Source organism: Pezoporus wallicus, unplaced genomic scaffold (assembly GCF_028554395.1).
Source record: "Pezoporus wallicus isolate ANWC-B61680 ecotype Strahan unplaced genomic scaffold, APGP_CSIRO_Pwel_v1 contig_16, whole genome shotgun sequence".
In the NCBI taxonomy this organism is placed as follows: Eukaryota; Metazoa; Chordata; class Aves; order Psittaciformes; family Psittacidae; genus Pezoporus; species Pezoporus wallicus.
Window position 1 is genome coordinate 633,914 of NW_026641478.1, and position 16,521 is coordinate 650,434.

The window sequence follows — 16,521 nt, forward strand, 5'->3', positions numbered from 1 at the left end:
TAAGCTCCCTCCAGAAGCTATCAAGAGAACTGGCTACTCTGGATTTGGAGAAGGCTGAGGTTCTGAATGACTTCTTCGCCTCTGTCTTCACTGGCAAATGCTCTGACCACACCACCCAAGTCTTGGAAGGCAGATGCAGGGACTGTGAGAATGAAGACCCTAGGCCCCCTGTATGAGAGGATTTGGTTCAAGTCCATCTTAAGAACCTGAACATACACAGGTCCCTGATGAAATCCATCCGCAGGTCCCAAAGGAGCTGGCGAATGAAGTTGCTAAACCACTGCTCATCATAATTGAAAACTCATGGCAGTCAGGTGAAGTTCCTGATGACTAGAAAAAAGGAAATATAACCCCTGTTTTCAAGAAGGGGAAAATGGATGACCCGGGGAATTACAGACCAGTCAGTGTCACCTCTGTGCCTGGCAAAATCTTGGAGCGGATTCTCCTGGAAAGTATGCCAAGGCACATGGAAAACAAAGGGTGCTTGGTGGCAGAGAGCATGGCTTCACTAAGGAGAAATCCTGCCTGACCAAGTTGGTGGCCTTCTATGATGGGGCTACAGAACTGATGGAAAGGGGTAGAGCAGCTGATGTCATCTACCTGGACTTGTGTAAAGTGTTTGACACTGTCCCACATGACATCCTTGTCTCTGAATTGGAGAGACATCAATTTGATAGGTGGACCACTCGGTGGATAAAGAACTGGCTGAATGGCCACATGCAAAGAGTTGTGGTCAATGGCTCAATGTCCAGCTGGAGACCAGTAACGAGTGGTGTCCCTCAGGGTCGGTGTTGGGACAGGTCTTGTTCAACATCTTTGTCGCTGACATGCACAGTGGGATTGAGTGTACCCTCAGCAATTTTCCCAATGACACCAAGCTGTGTGGTTCGCTTGATACACTGGAGGGAAGGAATGCCACCCAAAGGGACCTTGACACGCTTGTGAGTTGGGCTGATGCAACCCTTATGAAGTTTAACCATGCCAAGTGCAAGGTCCTACACCTGGGTTGGAGCAATCCCAGGCACAGCTACAGGTTGAGCATAGAAGACTTTCAGAACAGCCCTGCAGAGAAGGACTTGGGGGTGTTGGTTGATGAGAAAATGAACATGAGCCAGCAGTGTGCACTCACAGCTCAGAAAGCCCAGTTGGGCTGCATCAAAAGGAGTGTGACCAGCAGGTCAAAGGAGGTGATTCTGCCCCTCTACTCTGCTCTTGTGAGACCTCACTTGGAGTATTGTGTACAGTTCTGGTGTCCTCAACATAAAAAGGACATGGAACTGTTGGAACAAGTCCAGAGAAGGGCCACGAAGAGGATGAGGGGACTGGAGCACCTCCCGTATAAAGAAAGGCTGAGAATACTGGGGCTGTTTATCCTGGAAGAGACCTCATAGCAGCCTTCCAGTATCTGAAAGGGGGCTATAGGGATGTTGGAGAGGGACCATTCATTAGGGACTGTAGTGATAGCTCAAGGAGTAATGGGTTAAAACTTAAACAGCGGAAGTTTAGATTGGATATAAGGAAGAAGTTCTTTAATGTAAGGGTGGTGGGGCACTGGAATGCTTTGCCCAGGGAAGCTGTGACTGCTCCATCCCTGGCGATGTTAAAGGCCAGGCTGGACAGAGCTTGGGTGACATGGTGTAGTGTGAGGTGTCCCTGCCCATGGCAGGGGGTTGGAACTAGATGGTCTTAAGGTCCTTTCCAACCCTAACTATTCTGTGATTCTATGTTTATAGCTAACTACTTTCACTGTATTCTATAATATTTGTATAAAAAGGACATACGTATTTGTCCTGGGTTCAGCTGTAGCAGTCATTTTTCTCCTTCTTAGTAGCTGGTGCAGTGCTGTGTTTTGACTTTTGGCCTGGGAATAGAGCTGATAACTCTGATGTTTTCGTCTGGCCAAGGACTTTGTGAGCCTCATGCTCTGCCAGGGAGGAAGGGAAGCCCGTAGGAAGCAGAGACAGGACACCTGACCCAAACTGACCAGAGAGGTATTCCATACCGCAGCACATCATGCCCAGGATGTAATTGGAGAGTTACCCGGAAGGGCTGGGAGACTGCGGGGTTGGAGGAGGTATGGGTCTGTGCTCAGTCTGGTGGGGGTGGGGATGGTGTTGAGGTGTTGTATTCTCTTCCCTTGTTATTTCCTTTATCATTATTATTATTGGTGATAGCAGTGGTGATCTGTGTTATACCTTAGTTACTAAACTGTTCTTATCTCAACCTATGGGAGTTGTATTCTTCATTATTCTCCTCTCTGTCCCTCCGGGAGTAGAGGGAGGGCAAGAAGGGGGGGAGTGAGTGAACAAGGTGTCTGGGTGGGTTTAAACCACGACAATATTATAATACAGATACATATTACGTTACGTTATATTACGTTATATTACATTATTATATTACACTAATTGTGTTATATTGATTAATTATATTATTAACAAACCAAAAAAGTTCTTAGTGAATTAAAGATCTTTCAATGCCCTGATGCAGCTGGTGGATGACAAGGCAATAGTATATTTCAGGTGATTTGAAAGAAAGGAAGGATAGTGGAAGAAGAATTAACTGAGAGTTTCATCTGAGGGATCCTTTGGCAGGAAAGTCAAAGCCATGTAAGGCTTTGAAGCTGTTTTCTCTTCCTAGGGAGTCTGTAAAAATTTGCAATGAAAATTTGCCGTGAATATGTATTGTGATAATATGTCAGATATGATTTGCTTTCAAATGTAAGGCAGTTGGAAAAATCTATCTACTTAACCTCAAAAAAACACAAGCAAACAAATTAAAGATATCCCTTACTCTCTGACAAAACCAGGAGCTGAATTACAAATTAGAAGAATCTGTTAGGGTCAAGGATAGAATTCACTCATGGACTGCCATTGAAATCAATGGCAAAATTCCCATCAGCTTGTGAAGTGCAAAATCTTCAGTTTTCAAAGTTAAAGCTTCTCCCTTCTCTGATTCCTTAGCCTCAAAATCTACAGGAAAGCAAATGGTGTTCATTCCCCTGAAATTTAATGGGTTGTACTGATGTAGAGATGCAATTCTCATTGTCCCAAAACAACAAGAAATATTTATTTCCAGTATGATTATTATAATTATTTTATTTGTAAGGCTTAAAAAATCCAGAACTCATGCACATACACAAATATCAGTGCATAGTCTTCTAAAGGTCGCATGTTACTGTTGGTGTAGAGCATTGCCATACCAGGGATTGAATTGGGTGTATTTTAGTCATGTTCAAATTTGGTAATGGTACAAATTTTTTTACTGGCCACTTAGGCACTATCATGAGTCCCAGAGAAACATGCATGAAGTGGCAATATGCCTTCTACTCTGTGAAGAGTACCCTCTTTGCACGCATGGGTAAATTGCCAATAGAGCTTTCCTCCAGCTTTTTTGCAAAAGTACTCTTTTTATGCCACAGTTAACCAGCTATCTCTGTGAAAATTTGCAGTAGCAGGAAGCAAGCACTTCCTGGAAAACCTTCTGAAATTGTTCAGAATTATTCTCAATCACTGCTACTAACCCGCATTGTCTAGCTGTCAGAAAAGTTTGTACCATGTTAAAAGTTAAAACAGTTATAAACAATCTACTAGTGCTGCAATACTGAGTAAACATAAATATTTACACAGTTGCCATGGAAAAAAATTTTATTTTGGCAAAAAGGAGTTTCATACTAAAAAAAGAAAAAACAAACCAAACAAACAAACCCAAACAAACCCGTGGCATAATAGGAAACGAAATTAAAAGAAAACAAAAATAAATAAACCAAAATTTTGCCTTGATAGAATGAAGATTCATAGGATATTTACTTTTAAGTCAAACAGATTGGTCATTTTTTAAGTTAGTTTGTTTAAGTGGTTATGTTTCCAATTTATTAAAACCATATTTTTAAAACCAATATTTGTTGCCTTGTGGAAAAATAGCCAATGAATAATTTTGTGTCGTGGTTTAAACCCAGTCAGGTAATTCGTTCGCTCACTTCCCCCCCTTTCTCGCCCTCCCCCTGCTCCCGGAGGGACGGAGAGGAGAATCGAAAAGAATGCAACTCCCACTGGTTAAGAACAGTTTAGTAACTAAGGTATAACACAAATCACTACTGCTACCACCAATGATAATAATGATAAAGGAAATAACAAGGGAAGAGAATACAACACCTCAGCACCAGCTGACCGATAACTCTCCCCCCAAGCCCGACCAAGCTCCGACCGATACCTCCTCCAACCTTGCAGACTCCCAGCCCTTCCGGCTAACTCCCAGTTACATCCTGGGCATGACGTGCTGTGGTATGGAATAGCTCTTTGGTCAGTTTGGGTCAGGTGTCCTGTCTCTGCTTCCTCCTGGCTTCCCCTCCCCCCTGGCAGAGCATGAGGCTCACAAAGTCCTTGGCCAAACCAAAACATCGCTATCAGCTCTGTTCCCGAGCTGAAAGTCAAAACACTGCCCTGCACCAGCTACCAAGGAGGAGAAACATGACTGCTACTGCTGAACCCAGGACATTATCCACCCCTTATTCCATACCATTCACGTCATGCTCAGATCCCACATTTTTAATATATACCATCACTCTTATCTCGGTGCACTCTTAACTTAGTGCATGGACCAGTCCCTATAAAGCTGCTGTGTCCATCTGGTCCATGATGTCAGGCTCCATCTCTTGTAACAGTCTTCCAGAGCAGGAGAGACTGTGTGCAGTGTTTACACTCGTGAATAACCTGGGCAATAGTGTCCATTGCTAAGTCCACCCCTCGATCATGAGTCCATCTCTGTGTTGCATCTCTGCTCTGATGGCCTGAAGTGCCATGGGCCCACCAGGCTCAAAATAATTCACTGTCCCCTTAAGCAGTTTCTGCAGCTTGTTGTTGGGGACTCCATACAGCTGCCTTCCATCTCCGATACTTCCAAAGCACTGGAGGGGCCCAGTGGACTAGATACTTGCCCATACTGTCCCACACACCCTGCCACTCATGACTGTTCAGCATTGGGGAAAACCTCTTGGCTCCCTTATATTGTTGTCTAACCCCAGACAAGACCCAAACCTGACTCTGCTTAACTTTTGAGATCAGACAAAACGGTTGTGGGTAGAACACGGCCTGTGTGTGTGCCAACATGCTGATCCCCAGCACAATCAGCAGGCAGGTCCCAAGGATACCCAAAGGCCATTCAAAACCTTCAGAACTCTCAGTTGATGCTGCTGTACTTGTCACTGGGGCTGGTGTAGCCTCTGTGCTTGCCGGCTCTCCCACCGCCAGCTTCTCTTTTCCTGAGTCCAGCTCTTCCTCCTCTGCCTTGCTGGGAAATGCTGCGTGTTCGCCTGCATCCTCCTGGGGCTCGGCGGGTGGCTTCCGGGAAATGCTCTCGGCCGTCGCGGAGTTGGGCTCCGTCGCGGAGTTGGGCTCCGTCGCGGAGCTGGGCTCTTCCGCGGGGCTGGGCTCCTCCGCGGGGCTCGGCTCCTCCGCGGGGCTCGGCTCCTCCGCCGCCTTATCCCGCTGCTCGGCAGCCGCTTCCTTCTGCTCCTCGACCGCCCCGACCTCCTCCACCGGCAGCCGGCCCCGCGCGGCCTCCGGCCCCGCTCCCGCCGCCGCTTGGTCCCCGGGGCCGCTCTCCCGGGCCGCGTCGGCTGCCGCCGGCGCCCGGGGCCGCGCCCCCACGGCTCCCCGCAGCCTCACGAAGATGGAGAGTAGGGTGAGGGCCAGGACGGTGAAGAGCAGCCGGACGGCCAGGTACAAGTCCACGGCCACGTCCGTCCCGCCCTGCTGCTGGAGCCCGCCCGTATTACAAGCCATTGCCATAAAGCACAGTGAGACAAGAACCTTAGCCCAGGCCCCACACTTGATAAACACTATCACAGCAAATACCGGCTCTAAGTAAGTTACAACATTCTGAAGCTGTGAGATCAAGAGAAACAACTCTGAGAGCCAATAAATCAGCATTGTGATGAGTGACTATTAATCCAGTCAAATCTGTCGTTATCTCAACCCCTCGTGCCCCACGTTGGGCGCCAAAAAGAACTGTCGTGGTTTAAACCCAGTCAGGTAACTTGTTCACTCACTCCCAGTCTCCCAGTGAGTGGTGCCGAGCTGACAACAATCGAGGTCCGTGTCCGTCTCCCCCCCCCCTTCTTGCCCTCCCCCTGCTCTCGGAGGGACGGAGAGAGGAGAATCGAAAAGAATGCAACTCCCACGGGTTGAGATAAGCACAGTTTAGTAACTAAGGTATAACACAAATCACTACTGCTACCACCAATGATAACAATGATAAAGGAAATAACAAGGGAAGAGAATACAACGCCTCAGCACCAGCTGACCGATAACTCGCCCCCCAAGCCTGACCAAGCTCCGACTGATACCTCCTCCAACCTTGCAGACTCCCAGCCCTTCCGGTTAACTCCCAGTTACATCCTGGGCATGACGTGCTGTGGTATGGAATACCTCTTTGGTCAGTTTGGGTCAGGTGTCCTGTGTCTGCTTCCTCCCGGCTTCCCCTCCCCCCTGGCAGAGCATGAGGCTCACAAAGTCCTTGGCCAAACCAAAACATCCTTGTTATCAGCTCTGTTCCCGAGCTGAAAGTCAAAACACTGCCCTGCACCAGCTACCAAGGAGGAGAAACATGACTGCTACTGCTGAACCCAGGACGTTTTGTCAAAGATAAAAACAGATCAAGCACTCCTATAAGACAGTACCACTAGTAATAAAAGCTTTTGGAATGCATTTAACTACAGCAAAAGTGAGAAAGTAGAAGACACTATAACATATTTCTGTTCTTACAAGTTTTTCTCTGAAGCAAGCTGTAGTACTTGTTACTGCTCAAAGACAGTCTAAAGAAAACCTGTCAAAATAAAAAGACTAATAAAAGCTACTGTAAATACTGCGTAACACATTCAGTTCCAGCCAATTTTAACTAGCAGGTATTGGACACATACTGTAGTTACTTATTCTACTGCGTACTATATTGCGACTAATAAATGTAGAACCTGGATACAGGAGCAAATGCACAAGAACTTCAGTGAGGAAAGCATTTGAGGGTGACTGCAGTCCCTTGGCTTCATGAGAAACTTTGTCCAGTATGCCCATCTATAAGTCTATGTAGCTTCATTTTGAAATGAATTGTATTCATTGTGCTCTTTTCCTCTTATGAGGAAATACCACAGTTTAAAGAATTATATGACCATAAACACTTTAATGATGGTGTAAATCCTCTTGAAATCTAGCAAAGACAGATAGGACGTATGAGGCATTTAATGTAAATCAAACATTTATTTTCTAAACTGGTGCTAACAGTGAACCCACTAACTTACATATTGTTCAGTAGGTGAGAGTACATGAGTTGCTACAATTTTTGGAGGAATCATCAGGGTTTGTCACAAGGAGATTTTTCCCTGGATCTGTGAAAATGTGACAACCCTCTGTGCAATCTTTCTATGACAACATGGCTCAGTCTGACCAGCTAGGGTGAAGGGAGAATCATCATCAGCAAGATGGCTGCCAGGGAACTTTGGTTGAAGGGATTTTTGACCTACAAGATATTCTGAAGATCTCTTTCAGCACTGTTTTTTCAAACACAGCCTTTAAATGAGACTAAGCAATTTTCCAGGCTGTAGATCATAGAAAACAATATTTAATGGGATCTGTCCTGGACCATATGCTCCTTATTTTCTCCTTCAACTTCTTTGCCACCAACTCTCGTCTGTTTTACATGATCTATGTTCAAAGTCCAGAGCATCATTTTCACAGATTCTTGAGGCCTGATACAGAAGGAATGATGAATATAACATACCTGGGATGGATTTCCCAGTTTCGATAAGATGTACAGTGTACACAAATCCAATGAGAAGATGCTCCCCACCTCCACTTCACAGCTTCACTGCACTGTGAATGTCTCCACTTTAAAATCTAGTAGTAATGTGTTACAGAGACTATATATTCATCTGAAGTAAAACTTTCTGAGAGTGTTTGATGGATTTATATAGAGCATAGAGACTTGTCACCTGCAACTTTGAGTCTCAGATCAAAAAGGAAGTTCTAAGATGTTTATAATTTTACAGTTTTTAAGTTTAAAATCTAAGCACTTTTCAAAAAGTGTCAAGCTCAAATGCATATCAACACATGGAATCATAGAATAGTTAGGTTTGGAAAGGACCTTAAGATCATCTAGTTCCAACCCCCTGCCATGGGCAGGGACACTTCACGCTACACCATGTCACCCAAGGCTCTGTCCAGCCTGGCCTTTAACACTGCCAGGGATGGTTCATTCACAACTTCCCTGGGCAACCCATTGCAGTGCCTCACCACCCTTATATTAAAGAACTTCTTCCTTATATCCAATCTAAACTTCCCCTGTGTAAGTTTTAACCCATTACATTTCAGTGATCATAATAAAACTTACTGTTTTATTAATAATAGTAATCTAATATTAATAATTTTTTTTTTAATTTTGAAACTTTCCTTAAATTTTATACACTTAAATTATTAATTCCAACATAAATAAAAACATGTTTTTACTTTGATGGGAACTCATTATTACTGCAAAACACTCTTTTTGCTAAAGATGCTGAAATGAAGCTTTTGCAGACAATGTACAAACTATTGATTTTAGGAGAAACAGCTGCTGAGGTACAAAGGCATATGGAAAAAATATCATGAAATCAAAGCTACTTTATGTTTGTGCATGAATAAAAGAAAAGTTTATCTTTTTTTTCTTTTCCCCATACTTTATCTGTGATGCTACTAAACCTATGGAAAAGTCCTTATCAGCTTGTTAATGTACATATATAAAAGAAATAGGAGATAGTTCAAACAACATCATTCCATTCCAACCTCCTGTTGTGAAATTCATAGGAGAGATTGGGACTTAAAGTCATACACATAATTGTAAGCTAAATTACATCTGTACTGAAGCCCATCTATTTTAATTCAGCACTACTTTCAGCTGTGAGTAAAACCAGATGTTTTGTGTACTGGAATACTGAATACTGAAAACATCTACTTTAGCTGTATGATTTCAGTGCTGCAGTAATTAACAGCAGAGAGCCAGCTTCAGCTATCAAAGTTCTTGAAACTAATATTCAGGCACTGGTTACCTAGACCCCGATATAATCAATTACGTATCTCTAAAAACTTTTTTTGTGTGACTGCTACAATATATATTTGCTTTTAAAAGTAAAACATAAAGCCTCATAGCACTGATAGAGCCAACAGTGATTCTGCATTCCAATTTTGGAATGTACTTTGAGCTAAAAACTGGGATACAACAGAGAACAGGTGATTATCCTCAAATATTGTCCTAAGGACTTCATAGTAGATGCAACTTTTCACCAAAGTTTTGGAAATTCATGTCCTTTTATGAGGTTTGCAGGAGCCTGCTGTACTTCCTGGTACAACTGTCTCTTCACTGCAGCTTCATGAATGAGTTATGCTCTGGGTCCTCCTTGGCATCATGAGGTTTAAACATACCACTCTCCTCCAAGAACCTCACCATCCATTCAGTGTTCGGTGTTCTGGTGAAACCAGATCTGGAAATACATCACTGATTCTTTAACATTATGGAGTGGGGCTTTCCACGAACTCTAAGTGGTGACTGCCTTTCAATCAAAGCTCATTTACAGTTCAGTGCTGTTGGGTGAAGTACCAAAAGAGTAAGATCTGAGGCAAATCTGAAAATCTTATTTAAAAGTCTGAAGCATGGTTGAAGCTGTCTTCATGTACTAGAAGTTAATAATAGCATGGTGCGTTTCCACTAAATAATAACCATGTGACATTTTAGCAATAACACCGAAGTAATATCTTTGATTACTGTAGAATGAAAATACCTAAGTTTGTACTTCCACCAATGCTTCCCAAATCACATAATTTTCAAGGGGATTTTAAATTAACAAGTTTCAGTACTCAATAACATCTTTGGAAATGATAAGCCCTTAGAAGTAGTGATTTGAGGGAAGAGAGAAGGTGAAGTTAACAGTGGGACTGGAAGACCAAATAGAAAACAGGAGACATTTGAAGAATGAATGAGAATTATTGCTTAGCTAATAATCACTAAGTGCTGAAACTGCTGACCTCCATAGCAGCAACTAAGCCTCTTAACAGTTATGAAACAAAATTTGAATATAAAGGAAGCTCAGATTTCAGGATGAAAGCAAGTTCGTCACTCAGTTTTACTGGTATAAATTCAAAGTTGTATAAAAATGTAATTATGTGTGATTTATGTTACTGCAACAGAAAGGCTAATGAAAACTGTGCAGAAGACACATTAGATGTTAAAAAATATAGTAAAATAATTAAAACATAAAATATGTGGAGGCTCTCTCCGCTTCATAATGATAAGATTTCAGGAAGTGACATGAAGATAAAACATCAGTCAGGGCATTCTTTACTGTAGTTCGGCCTGGTCATTACTAATAATTAGTATTTTTACTAATATACATACTTTCCTTTCACGGAAAACTTACTATTTACAATGAATAAACAATGAAGACCAAATGTTTTGAAGCCATCTTATAAATGTAAAGTATTCCATTATAAATGGTCTGTGATTAAATTACTTATTTCAAATTAGGGAAGAACAAACAAATGCTTCCACATGAGAACTGCAGAATTGCTCAAAGTTGTATAAACCAAATAATCTTTCATCCTGAAAATATATTATACAATCTTTTCTCTTATTAGTAAGAAAATATTCATAGAAATAGAGCAGACATTCAAAAGATGATAAATCAAACTCTGAAATTTTAATTAAATGAACTAAAGAAAACTAATGTGTAAATAAAAAAAAAAAAAACAAACCAAAAACTAGCCATGTTTTAAATATGATATAGACATTAAACTGCATTTCACCATTATTATATTGGGTGTTTTGGACAGGAAGACAATTTAGCATTTCAGTCTTTTCTAAGGTGCTAATGTTCTGCTATACTGATCATGGGTGTGGGTATTAGTGTGTGTTTGATTAGAGATGTGTGTATAGCCACTGAACTCTTTCAAAACTTACTGTATTGTTCAGAAACTTGAGAATAAGTAATTACTACTTTTTAGTTATTTTTTCAACAGAAGACTTGCATTCTTTTTGCATCAGGTACTTCAGTTAAAACTAATATATGAGCTAGTCATCTCAGTATAGCCAAATCAATATGTCTCAGTAGTAAATTAGCAGAATCAGTCCTAAAGTGAATGGAATCACCCCTTTCAGATTAACAGGCATCCTCTTGCTCCTCACAGGCTTTCATGGACTAATTTGGCATATCAATATGTTGCATTATTTAATGATGAGAAAAGAAAGATAAAAATTTCTAAACATCCAAGACCCACTGAAGTTATCAACAGTGGGATTTATCCAATTAAATGGAGAAGTATGCATATTCATATTTTGCTTATAGTTAATGAAAGAAAAAGGACAATTGCAATATGTGATTTATCTGAAGTAAGAGGTCTACTTAAGATGTGATAAATCACATCCTAAAAATACCTGCTTCTCTATATTGATTATAAATAAATCCTAGTGACAATACATCAAAGACAGAGATCCAGACTGTCTGTGTCTGAAGTTAGATGAGAAGTTGAAGGCTTTTCACTAATTGCTATGGCTTTGGAATAAGCTATTTGTGCCACTGAGCAGAAATTTCTTTGGATTCCTTATAATCTCTGTTTCTGTTGTTTTAATCATAGTTTCAATTAAAACAAAACAAAACAAAAAAAAGCAAAAAAAAAAAAAACACAAAAAAACCAGCACCCCCGCTAAATATCTAACATCTTGCTTACTTCTTTTAGACTCAAAGTCATTTTAGATTATGGTAGCCTGAAATTTTAAAATTCTTTATTTCCATTCCCTGTCTTTGTCTACAGAATATGTAATTTCACTCTTTTACCTGTAACTTTTTAATCATCTGCTCTTTGAAAGAAATTACATATAGATGTTTGAAAATCTACTTTACTGTTACTACTGAGTACATTAGGTCATATGTGAAATGGCAGGGATCATCAGGCTGGTTACTGAAATGCCTTAAATACAATCAACCAAATATTGTGTTTGTGTTTCCTTTTATAATGAAGATATAATTTATTAGAAATTCTACAAATCTAGTCAGATCTAAAAATATACAAAGCACTATAGAGCTATAAATGCAATTCATTTGACATTGATTAACATATCATACATTATTTTAAATGACATCATCTTTTGTTTCAAATCAAATAACTCTTAGAAATCATTTGCCTTATATTCTGCAAATCCTTTGAGTTATACAACACTCCTTAATCTGATTTTGTAAAATGATATTGAAGCATTGAGACTGTTCAGCCTGAAGAAGGTTCATGGTGCTATCTCATCAATGTATACAAATACCTGAAGGGGAGGGTACAAAGAGTATGGAGCCTGACTCTTTTCAGTGATGCTCAGCAACACAAGATGCAATGGACACAAACTGAAATACTGAAGGTTCCCTCTGAACATCAGGAAACACTTTTTGACTGTGAGGGTAACTGAGCCCTGATACAGGTTCCCAGGGAGGTTGTAGAGTCTTCATCTTTGAAGATATTTAAAAGATATCCAGACAAGATCCTGGACAACTGGTCCTGGGTGTCCATGCTTGAGCAGGGGGGGGTTGGAGCCTTTAGAGTTCCCTTCTGTTGCGGTTTCAGACCTGTCAACAAATCAGCCACGCAGTTTCTACTACCCCCTCCCCCCCAGCTCCCAGAGGGACGGGGAGGAGAATCGAAAGAATGTGACTCCCACTGGTTGGGATAAGAACAGTCCAGTAACTAAGGTATAACACAAACCACTATTGCTACCACCAATAGTAATAATGATAAGGGAAATAACAAGGGAAGAGAATACAATACCACCCACCAAAACGAGCCAGACTGAGCAGAACAAGTGCCCTTCCAGGTAACTCCCAGTTACATCCCAGGCATGGCGTGCTGTGGTATGGAATACCTTTTTGGCTAGTTTGGGTCAAGTGTCCTGTCTCTGCTTCCTCCCCCCCGCTTCCCCTCCTCCCTGGCAGAGCATGAGACTCAGAAAGTCCTTGGTCAGATTAAAAATTACTGAGCAGCAACTAAAAACATCAGTGTTATCAGCTCTGTTTCCAGGCCGAAAGTCAAAACCACAGCGCTGCACCAGCTACTAAGAAGGAGAAAAAAATGACTGCTACTGCCAAACCCAGGACACCTTCCCATATCAACCCCCCTCTGCTTCTGTGATATCCGGATCATGCAGGTCAAGAAGCATAGAATGAACCGAAGATAGCAAAAGCAGTCTTTATTATTTTAAGATACTTTGTGGTGTATTTGGAAATTATGAAAATTTCTAAGGCTATAATGATTGTGGTTTCTTGTGTTTTTTTTTTTTTTTACTGTAATTATACTTCAGAGTTATGGAGAAAAATGGGAATGCATGGATATTGAAAAGAAATAGGAAGAAGCGATAGTTATTCTGCAAATAACATGTCACATAAATATAACCATGAGACAAAGGTCAAATTCAAACAGATCAGAGTGATCAAGGGATGAAAGAACAGATCAGCACTGTAGGGATGTCAAGTGTTCTGTGTTCTGGGCATAACAGTAAAAGTTTTCTTCTCTTGATTTCTATTCATATTCTGCAGTAGTTCTATGAAAAGAACATTTATTAATATCAGCGGGAGTCCTGTGTACAGGGCAGCTGCAGAATATACTATTAAGAACCTCAGTGCAGACTGGAGAAAGAACTACATTACATTCCTCATCCTTTAAAATAGACTTTCAAGTGAAATTTTTCCACTTTTCTCCTGATTTCTTTCATTGCCTAATTTTTATCAGTGCATTCCATCTAGACCTTTCTCCCTACGATTTAATTTTTCTTACTTGCACCCTTTTGATGTTAAGCTTTTTTCTGTCCTCCATCACACTTGAAATTGCCAAACAATAAATGGTAGTCAAGAATATTTGTTCTCCCTTGGGAAAGACAATGTTACTGATTTCATTGATTCTCATAGGTCTTATGCTTAAATTTATTTTTATTGGTATATGTATTGTTACTGCACTTGCTTGTCATTTTTTCATACTATCATATAGCCTATAGATATTTCTATTAAAAAAAACACGTTATGTATTGTGATGAAAAATTTAAAGGCATTGTTCTGGAGCAGAAAACTATTGAGATAACCTGTACACATGAGACTGGTCAAACTAGAAGAGAAACAACCTTTGCAAAATCCTAGTCTATCTAAAGTTACTTTCATATTTTCCGCTGAAAAGATAAAAATCTCCCTTTTCGTCATCTTATTAAGGATTTGGTATTGTTATGATTTGTAAATTAAAGCACAATATGACACTATTGAGTATCAGAAGTAGAGTCAGAATGAAAAGTGGACCTATGGGAACAAAGAAATAATACAATACAAAAAAAGGTTTAAATAGAAGACATAGGAGTAAAAACTCCAGAGTATGCAATTACATTATATTCATAGTTGCTGGGAAGAGTGCAAAAGCAATGTAAAGATAGTTAAGGAAATCTAAGTCTTATAAAGAATCATAGAATCAGCTAGGTTGGAAAAGACCTTTATGATCATCAAGTCCAACCATTACCTCAGGACTGCCACCACCACTAAATCGTATCACTGACGGACATAGCTTTCTGTGCTTTCTGCCAAGAAGATGCCTCCTAGAGCACTGTCTCAATGACCTCACCTCTGCAGCCTGCCAGGCTGCTGGACACTGCCTGCTTGCCCTGACGTGATGTGATTTGGGCGCTCACACTCCCCAGGTTGGTGTTCCCTGCTCGGGGCTGTGCAGTCTCAGAACTGCCCCTGTGAAGCAGCTGGTTCGTCAGCAGAGCTGCAGCTCCTGGGCAAGTCCTGAGAAGGACTTGAGGCTCCCCTGGTTGCTCCTGCGGTTAAGAATAAGGGTCCTGGATTCTGTAACTTCCCCACGCTCTGGTGCTGAAGGCGTCCTCTCCAGAGCTACTCACCTCGGCAGGTGAGAATGAGGCACGTGTATTTTATTGGTCTTATGTGAGAAAAAAAAAAAATAAAATTGAAAGCGGGTTTAAGGCTAGTGAGAGAACTTTGAAAGGCACTTAAAACCCCAGTAAACAGGTTTGTAATATTAATCTAAGGCCCAAAATTGAAGGAAAGGCTATTAAGAACTTGATTTAAACTTAGAGAAAGAATTGTATGTTTTCTAAGATGCAGAATGGAATCATTTCTCCATAATGCATTTAGAAGAAAATAAATAAATAAACAGAAAGCGATCTGGAAGCAAAACCAGTCCTAAACAGACAGAATTAACATATCTCTAAGGGAAAAAAAACAAACCAAAACATTTCGCAGGAGCCACAAAGGAGGAGTGGAAGTATCAAAATAAAAATAAAGTGTAAACAAACTGTGTGCAGCAAAGATCTTTTGTGGGAAACTGCTGAAGCTGTAGCTTCATCTAATGATAAGACTTAGACACAAGTAGAACCCTTATTACTCATAAAACGGATGATCCTAGAATGAATAAGAAAAATGTCAGAAGTTATACTGAAGTTTAGATTTTATACATCCTAGACAACTCTTCAATAGAAATTAGTGAAGAAATGATTGATCATGATGAAGTACTCAGAACATGTACGTTTATGTAAGTACACAAAATATATGTACACTTCTTGAAAATGTACTTAAATTGCAAAAATTTACATTTTATATTCAGTGTCATTTCTGAGGAGAAAAAAAGCAGTGTTCCCTCTTTTTAGTCTTTCTGTATCTTTGAAAGCAGAAGAATTTAAACCCTTTGAATATAAAATCTTACAAAAAAGGACTTGTTTTTTTGTTGCTGTTCTTCAACAGTCTATTAATTATTACTTTTTAATAATTAAAAAAAGCTATTTAAAATATCAAACCTGATGAAGGATATTGATTAGGTAACATCTTAAGAAGCTTATGTTGTCTAATAATAAACTGTTTAGTATGAAATACAGTACGCTTTTAATGCAACCCTAAAGCTGTAAACTTTAGATCTGAAAGTCATTAAAAGGTATTCTAGTTGATCTTGAAGAGCAGTGAATTAATAAACCCTTGTGTATGGACAGTTCTGGATAGATGCAGGTTGTTATAGAGTGCTTTCTAAGTCCACTAAGCCAATCTGTCGTAAGTCAGCTTCATTCCAGTAGCCAAATAAATAATATTAGCATTAGTAGCTCAATATATTTGAGGTCATAGGCTTCACTGCTGCAGATTGTCAGATGCTCACCCTTCTGGCATACCAGAGCAGCCGGACACTAGACAGCCGTGATTGAAATGCAGTCTATTTACAGATCTAGACCTAAGTTAACATTTCTTGCCTCTTAGCAAAGCCTGTTAGCCTGAATACAATGACATTGTCATTAGTTTTTAGTACCTTCATAGCACTAATCCTGGTGATTGCTGAAGACTTTTTTGACAAATACGGTTTATATCATTCATTCTTGCCTGTGAGCAACATCAAAGAGCAGCAGGCTGGTGCAAAGCATCTAAACATAGCGATACTTCGCATTCATATAACATTTTATTGTCATACCCCTAACAATGCTCTAATAAGT